Source organism: Sus scrofa, chromosome 3 (assembly GCF_054392235.1).
Source record: "Sus scrofa isolate SSC_HxYL_T2T_F1_AM1 chromosome 3, Sscrofa_HxYL_maternal_Yorkshire_Landrace_v2.0, whole genome shotgun sequence".
NCBI lineage: Eukaryota > Metazoa > Chordata > Mammalia > Artiodactyla > Suidae > Sus > Sus scrofa.
Genome location: NC_139385.1, coordinates 118,216,762 through 118,225,634, shown reverse-complemented (window position 1 = coordinate 118,225,634; position 8,873 = coordinate 118,216,762). Strand labels below are relative to the sequence as shown.

The 8,873-nt window shown below is 37.8% G+C and overlaps 1 pseudogene; it reads left to right on the top strand.

Moving 5' to 3' along the window:
- The first annotated feature begins 422 nt into the window (after positions 1-422).
- LOC100511926 (large ribosomal subunit protein eL21 pseudogene) lies at positions 423-8,202 on the top strand (annotated as a pseudogene).
- Positions 8,203-8,873: the final 671 nt, after the last annotated feature.

The window sequence follows — 8,873 nt, the reverse complement described above, 5'->3', positions numbered from 1 at the left end:
GCATCTTTTCATGTGCTTTTTGGCCATCTGTATGTCTTCTTTGGATAAATGTCTATTTCAGTCTTCTCTTTGTAGTCTCTCTTGAAAAGACACTTGTCATAGTGTCTTTTCCTTGCTACTTAATGTCACACTCCCTCGAGCATGGGGATACTTGTTGAATGTGTGTAGATCCTCACAGATGCCTGCAACGCTATTACTGGCTGCCAGGCTCCCCTTTTTGTCAGCACTACATGTCCATGGGAAATCAGTCTCCTTTTCCAATAGGATTGCTACCTTAACCAACAGTGAACAGGTGATCCTCAAGTGATTAAAGATGCCACACTGGGCTGTGCTTAGGTACCTGGCTAAGGAGAAGCTTGCCTCCTTGTTTCCTGCTAGGTCGGCTGTGGTGCTGTCAGCCTAGAAAGTGTATGGCCACCGCCATGCCCCTCTCTGAGACGGGTGTGTCTGCTCTTGTATGTATCACCCTGAAACTCCCATACCCACATCCAGGCCCTCTGGGAAGTTAAGTGGGGACCGAAACACCATAGAGTTAGGTAGCTTGGCAAGTAAATACCCATCTGAGGAAGGCAGTGGGAAGCACAACTGCAATTGAGCCAGGGCTCCAGCCCCTGGCACATGCTGCATTGTCCTACTGAATTTCATTTACAAAATACAAATTCAAAAATAAGATCACTAAGAATTTTCAGACAAGTAATGCAGTACCTTAAACACCAACTAAGGGCCCTTTAGGTGTTAGTTTCCATGTGGCTAACTGGTCACAAGCCCGTAGAGATAGGCTTTCCTGCAATCCCTGAGACTTATCTGTTATATAGTATAGCATTTAAGATCAAGCTAATAAATCATTTAAAAATCCGAAGGATAGCATAACATTATATTACTCACTCCTCATGAAGGACTATGCTGCATATTCATTGTCTGTGAGCCCCACAGTATCCCTTATAGTAGTTTATGTGAAAAGGTTATTCCTTGAACATTACATCAAGACAGTGAAACAAAAACAGGATATAATCCAAAATTAAGTACAATATCAAGGAACATTCATTCATCAATATAATTTATACCTAAAACAGACCTTTCAATTTTACACACATGTGTTCCCATATCAGAGGCTCTTTACAAGATACCACTTTGATTGTTTTTCCTCTGCTAAACTGATCAATATTTAGGAAGGAGGCGCATTCACAGATAGAATCCACAAGGAGGAGCTCTGAACTCATTTAAGCATCAGCATTTAGTTTGTATCTCAGGGTGTATCCATGGAGAGTAGGATGGTCTTGAAGTATAATTAGTTCTAAGGCAGAATTTTATCAGCTGAGTCTTTGGGGAATGGTAATGTGTAAACACTTATTAAAATGTTGTAGTAGGAGGGGCACAATTCTGCATAAGTCAATTTAGGCAGATGCAAATAAAACCAAAGGCTTCCTGCCCTTGGGATTATTTGTTCTTTGGTTGAAGATATCACATGGTGAATTCTCATTCATGTTAAGAGCTAGCAAGGAAAGAGTATGGACATTTTTGTAGTTTACAGTTAGCGCTGACAAAATAGAAATATAAACACTGCGGCTCTCAGAATCTTGTATTTTTCCTAAGGGCATCTTAGCAGGGGGAGGGGCATCGGGGAAGTCTCTTGAATTGTTTTCATATATTGAGTTCTCATATCAGGAGAGCATGAATTAAAGTGTATTGTGGGATGTCTTGTACAAATATGAAGAAATAGAAAATAGTATATTGTAAACAGATGAGACAAAGCAATAGAAATGAAGGCTTACAAAGTGTATTGAATTGTAGAGTTTGTTTTCCTGCCTCTATTTTCAGTCTAAATAAAGCCACTTAGTCTCTTGAGCCAGCTGGAGTATTTGAGTGAGTGTCATATCCCAACCCAGAGCTACTGAATCAGAATCTGCATTTTCACAAAATGCCCAGGTTGGTTGTATGTATATTAAAATTTGAATGGGTGACTCCAGAGAATTGGGACTTTTTAACCAAGCATCAGGAGCAGGTTGGGACAATGGTGAAACCTGAAGGTTGGAATCATTCCTTTAATCTTTCTTCTTGTTTCCCCAGCTTGACTTTAGGATAAGGGATGCAAACTTTGTAAAAATTGGCAAATTCCACCTGATGTGATTAAATACTCATGACTTTGTTGTTTCTACACAGCTGGAGAATTGGGGTGATTTTTCTACTCTCATTGTAAAGTTAGTAGAAGTGAATTGGAAAGGAATGGTATGATTTGACTGGTACTTCCAAAAGGAAAGTTGGGTTAGACTCAGGGTGAAAAACCAGAGAGGTCTTTCTTGGCAAAATAAAACCACCTACCCTTCTTTTATCATTCCTTTGCCTTACTTTTATTTTTCACTCCAAAGTATTCTGACTTTAAACAAGCACGTGATCCCATCAGAAGGTCTGGCTTCTATTTCCTTCTTCTGAGCAAAGCAAAAGAAAAAAGAAAGCAGGAGTTCCCGTCGTGGCTCAGCAGTTAGCGAACCCGACAAGCATCCATGAGGACGGGGTTCAATCCCTGGCCTTTCTCAGTGAGTTAAGGATCCAGCCGTGAGCTGTGGTGTAGGTCGCAGATGCGGTTCGGATGCCGTGTTGCTGTAGCTGTGGCATATGCTGGCGGCTACAGTTCCAGTCAGACCCCTAGCCTGGGAACCTCCGTATGCCACAGTGGGGCCCTAAAAGACAAAAAAAGAAAAAAAAAAAAAAAAAGGCTGCAAATGGGTTGAGATGGAATGTTTTGTGGTGTCCTTTATATCCTCCTAAATACCTCTTTATAAAGTCCTTTCAACTGTAAATCTTCATTAGTACTTTTCATTTCTTTTCCATCCTAATTTTTGTATAACTCAATTATGTTATTATAGTTTAGCCTCATATGTCAATAAGCAAATGGAGTGCTTGTATTTCACACGTGAATGTACCTTTTTAAATAATGGCCTGTCCTAAAGATCGTACCTCTTTGTGTATACATATTTCCTTCCTTCCTCAGCTTTCTTAGATGTTAAGAAAAAAAGTCCATGTTTTAAGTGAGATTCTGTCCTCCAAGCAACATTTTACAAAGGATCCTTTTTCATCTTTGGATCATTGCTTATAGCAATGTTCTCCTTGGGCCTGGGGTCTCTTCTTTAGTGGCTTTTCAAGTATTAACTGAGAGTCCTTGAGTGATAGTTACATTCAGAAACTAGGCACTCTGTATTTTAATAAAGATTACCTTAACTATAGCCTCAGGAATGGTTAACTTCTAATGAATATAATTGAGAGTCCAATAGAAGGTCACTCTTAGAGACTGGGGACAGGAAAAATGCCCAGAGTGGTTTGATTGTTTTTTGTTTTTGTTACAAATGTCCTGGATCAACATCCCAAGATTTTTGTGTGTTGTGTTAATACATAGAATAAATAACCTTTCTTCTCCCATTGCTACCATTTTATTTCTACATTGAAATTTAGTTTCCTTATGAAAATCTATCTTATATTTTCTTCTATGTAATATATAGCACAGTGTTGTACACTTCATAGTTATAATATAAATTCAGGATTTGAAATTTTTAAAAAAGTATCAGCTGCAAATAGAAAGAATTGTAAGCAAAAGACCTAATAAGACAAATAAGCCATGCATTTAATAGATGGAAGCACAAATTGAAAGGGTGGTTTATGATGTTTTCTATGGATATTTTAAAGCTGTATGAATCATTATAATAAGCAGTCATTAGAAATGTCTTACATTGTTTGGCCAAAATATCTTTATATTTAATATGTATTTAGATTTAACCATAAGACTGGCCTTCCCCCCCATCCCCGGAAGCTATATTCATGCATTCATCTAGGTAAAAATTCCTAACGCCAAGATAGCATCATTTTACTTCATTCATATTCCCTAGTGATGATCATGCTGTCTTTCCTCAGCTGAATAACAAAAACCCAGTTTCTTTGTTCTGTCTTGAAAGGTGATATGAAATGAATTCAACTAGCCTTTGTTTGTCTATATCCTATGCTGAATTAGTCTTAGTGAATAATCTAAAGTTAGGACAGGCTCTCTTTTCTAGCTCTTGGTGGTGCAGAAACACACACAGAAACACAATGTTTTACACTTTACAAGTTTACGAGAATATACTATGTAGAATATAGCCTCACAAAAATAAGGTACGCAGTAAATTAAATAATGTGATAAAATTAATAGATAACATCAACCTGTTAAGCTTACTACCATGTTTTGTTTTTGAACTGGTGCAAAATATAAAGTACCTAATTTTCATGTCATTGGAATTTCCCCCCTCAGTTTCATCGGGTCCTTAGGTATGTTCCAGTTTAACCTTGCATGTGCTTACTATTTATGTTATGTATGATATGTATAATTATAGATACAAAGTTTGACCCAATTATACCTTTGGGCTGATGAGAGAAAATCAGTGATGTAAATGAAACTGTCTTTTGGGCAAGTTTTCATAAAAAGCAAGTTCCATAGTTGTAGCAGAGGAAAGGCCATTTGAATTTAGCATTTCCTTCTCCTCTTCCTCTCTTTACTTTTCATTGCTGAGAAATAAGAAAGATCAAAAACAAGTGTGTTTGAATTTTTTTTCTCTGTCTACTGAAGTAAAATCAAAAAACCAAAATATCAAAGGGATGAAAGAGCTTGATACCTCCTAAACCAAGGAGAATAGGAGAGGGCTTGGGTGATGTAACTGAAGGTCAGGAAGGAGACGATGATCTTGTAATACAATTTGGTCTAGGATTAGTGGAGTAAGAACCCTTGAAAATCCACTCCTCTTTAAAAAGAATGAGAGCATTGACACGAATGATCAAAATCAACATTTCCAGAAGTCTGGAAATTAGTCAAAGGCTTACCATAATTTTAGGACCATATAATCAAGAAAATGTTTAAATCTTTGTAAGAACAGTGAGTTTTGTGGTTTTTGATTTGCCTTATCCCATCCGCCTCTCATCAGACTTGATTGAAATCATGGTGGCCAAGAATACCAGCATTCTACTATCTACTGAGCAGGGCAAAACAGGTATAAAGAATCTTAAAAAGCCCCATTCCCAGATAATTGTCATCATTTGGCCTGTGCCTCAGTTCCCTGGAAACCTCCTTGGCAGGGCTTGTGTTCTTTATTTGACCTGACTGGCTCAATGCTAACAGCCTTTTTTACCTGAAGCATTTGTTGAAAATAATTAATGGCAGTTATTTAGAATTGCAGCTGCCTGATGTGGTGGTAATATTTGAGCCACATAGGAAGCTAGCCAAGAACTTTAAGGGAAAGCTGAGTAATGAGATGTTCATGGGGGTTTTTTGAAAAGCTCTGATATATTCATGGGAATCTAGAAGGCCACACACATGCAGAGCTTTGTGCATGTCTAAAAATAGCCCGAGAAAAGTCTTCTCTCTCACTTCTGGCTCACCTGAAGTTTTGCTCAAGCAGGAAGTGAAACTGAGATATATAGTATGCTACTTGCTCTGCACTGAAGACATAACCCACACAGAGTCCCTTAGCAAATGCTAGGAGACTTATTGGATCTAGACATTTAAGAAAATATTCAATTATTAGCTAATCCAAAGCTAAATGAGAAGAGACATCAGTGTCCACACATGACACAGAATACAGATTTTATAAAATTAGTCCAGGAAACCTATTAAACAAATAGCAATAAAAAAAAAACCCTGGAGAAAATATCTGATTTTCAGAGTTGCCATATTATTTAAAATACTTAGGTTTTACCATAATAATTTCAAGGCATGCAAAGAAAAGTATAGCCCATACACAGGAAGAAGGCAATGGAGTCAATAATAACTGACCCTGAGGAACCCTGGGTATTGCTAGAACACTATAAATTACTAAACAGACTTAATTAGTTGTTATATGTGTGTTCAAAGCACTAAGGGAAATTGTGTCTACAGCATTAAAAGTATGGGAGTACTGTCTCATCAAATGGAGAATATCAATAAAGAGATAGAAATTACAAAAATGAAGAGAATATTTGGAGTTGAACAGTATAATAATTGAAAAATTCACTTGGGAAGGTCAGTAGCAGTGTGAACTGGCATTAGAAAGAATCAGAAAATTTGGAAAGAGGTCAACTGAGATTTTATAGTCTGACAAATAGAAAAAAAAGAATAAGAAAAAATAAGAATAAGGGGGAAAAAAGCCTCAGAGATATGGGGAGACCATGAAGTATATCAACAAATATATAATGAGAGTACTAGAAGGAGAGGAGAAAGGAAAGGGGACTGAAGGAATGTTTGAGGAAATAATGTTCAAAATCTTCCCACATTGGATGAAAAATCATTTAAAGTCTTCACATCCAAGAAGTTCAACAAGGTTCAAGTGGAATAAATTCAAAGAGATCCACATAGAGGTACATCCTAATCAAACTGTTAAAAGCCGAACACAAAGAGGGACTACTGAAGTTCCCTTCGTGGCCCAGTGGTTAACGAATCTGGCTAGGAACCATGAGGTTGCGGGTTCGATCCCTGCCTTTGCTCAGTGGGTTAATGATCCGGCGTTGCCGTGAGCTGTGGTGTGTGTGGGTTGCAGGTCTCAGATCCCGCGTTGTTGTGGCTCTGGCATAGGCTGGCAGCTACAACTCCGATTAGACCCCTAGCCTGGGAACCTCTATATGCTGTGGGAGCGGCCCAAGAAATGGCAAAAAGACAAAAAAAAAAAAAAAAAAAAAAAAAAAGAGGGATTACTGAAGGCAGTGAGAGAAGCAACTCTTCACATACAAGGATGTTCAATATGAATACCAGCTTATTTCTTAGAAGAAACCAGGGAGGCCAGGAGGTAGTGGTATGGCATATTCAAAATGGTGAAATAAACAGTGAGAGGATTTGTTGTTAGCAGGCCTATTGTACCAAAAAAAACTAAAAGGAATCCTGTAGGTGAAATGAAAGAACCTGGAAAGTAATTTGAATCTGCCTGATGAAATAAAGAGCGATGGTAAGAGAAATAGTAAAGATGAGAGTAGAAATAAATGAGGTAGAGAATAGAAAAATAATAGAGAAAATAAGTCAAGCTGAAGTTTTCTCTTTTTAATAAAATCAAGAAAATTGACAACCTTTAGCTAGATTGACCAAGGAAAAAAAAAATCAGACTCAAATTACTAAAACCAGAAATGAAAGAGAAGTCACTACTGACCTTAAAGAAATTAAAGGATTGTAGAGGAATATATAAATTACTTTATCCAAGCACATTAGATAACTTAGATGAAATGGAAAAATTCCTAAAAAGACACAAATTACTGGACTGACTCAAGAAATAGAAAGTTGGAAAGGACCGGTAACAAGTAAAGAGACTGATATTTAATTTTAAACTTTCTGCAGAAAAGAATTCAGGCCCACATGGCTTTACTGGAGAATTCTACCAAATGTTTAAAAAGAATGAATACCACTCGTAGGTGCTTCCAAAATGTAGAAGAAGAAGGAATACTTTTCTGTGGCAGGCTAAAAAAACCAATTTGACAGAATCCAGTACTCTATAACCATGAAAACACTCAGAAAAATAAGATTAAGGGAGAACTTCCTCTACCAGGTAAAGGGTAACATGAAGAACACACAGCTAACATCATATTTAATGATAAAATGCGAACACTTTCCCCTTAAGATCATAAGCAAGACAAGAATGTCTACTCTTGCCACTTCAATTTGACAGTGGACAGGAAGTTTTGGACAGGGTAATTAGGCAAGAAAAAGAAGAGACATCCAGCCTTTTGGCCAGAACCACCATCTTCCAGTAATTTGCCAAAATGAGTTAACACAGAGGGAAGGAAGAGAGGCACCTGTTATACATTCTTTAGGTCTTTAAGAAAACATAGAGTTGTTCCTTTGGCCATATACGTGTGAATCTAAGATAAAGGTGATATTGTAAACATCAAGAAATGAGCACTGTTTAAAAAGGAGTGCCCCACAAATACTATCATGGTAAAACTGGAAGCATCTACAACATACCCAGCATGCTATTGGCATTATTGTGAACAAGGGCAAGATTCTTGCCAAGGGCATTTAATGTACATATTAAACACTCTAAGAGCCAAGGCAACTTCCTGAAACACATGAAGGGAATATGATCAGAAGAAGAAAGAAGCCAAAGATAAAGTTACTTGGGTTCAACTGAACACCAGCCTGTTCCACTCAGAGAGGCACACTTTGTGAGAATCAGTGGCAAGGAGCTTGAGTTGTTGAAACCTATTCCTTACAAATTCATGGCATGATAGGTCCAAAAAAAAAAAAAAAAAAAAAGACATCTGGACATAAAAATGTTTCTCTTGAAATTTCCACTGTGGCAAAATAGGATCAGTGGCGTCATGGGAGCTCTGGGACACAGGTTCGGTTCCCCATCCTGCACAGTGGGTTAAGGATCCCTACCCTGCTGTGGCTTAGGTCAGAACTGTGGCTTGGATCTGATCTCTGGCCTGAGAGCTCCGTATGCCACAGGGCAGTCAAAAAGAAAGAAATTTCTGTTAAATGAGTAGAGGTGTGGTGTCCCCTCCCCCAAAGAAATATTTAAAGCACACTTTGTATCCTAAGAATGAATGAATAAATAAATGAATAAATGATATCCAGATTGGAAAGGAAGAAAACCGTTTCTATTTGCAGGCTATATGATTTATATATAGAAAATCCTACAGATTCTACCAAAAAACTGTGAGAGGTAGTAAATGTTGCAAGATAACAGTATTAATATACAAAAATCAATTGTATTTCTATATTTTAGCAATAAGTAATATCAAGTTGGAATTAAGGGAGTTCCTGCTGTGGTGCAGTGGGTTAAGGATCCAACTGCAGCAGCTTGGGTTGCTGCGGAGGTGCAGGTTCTATCCTTGGCCCAGTGCATTGGGTTAAAGGATCTGTTGTTGCTGCAGCTTGGATTCAGTCCCTGGCC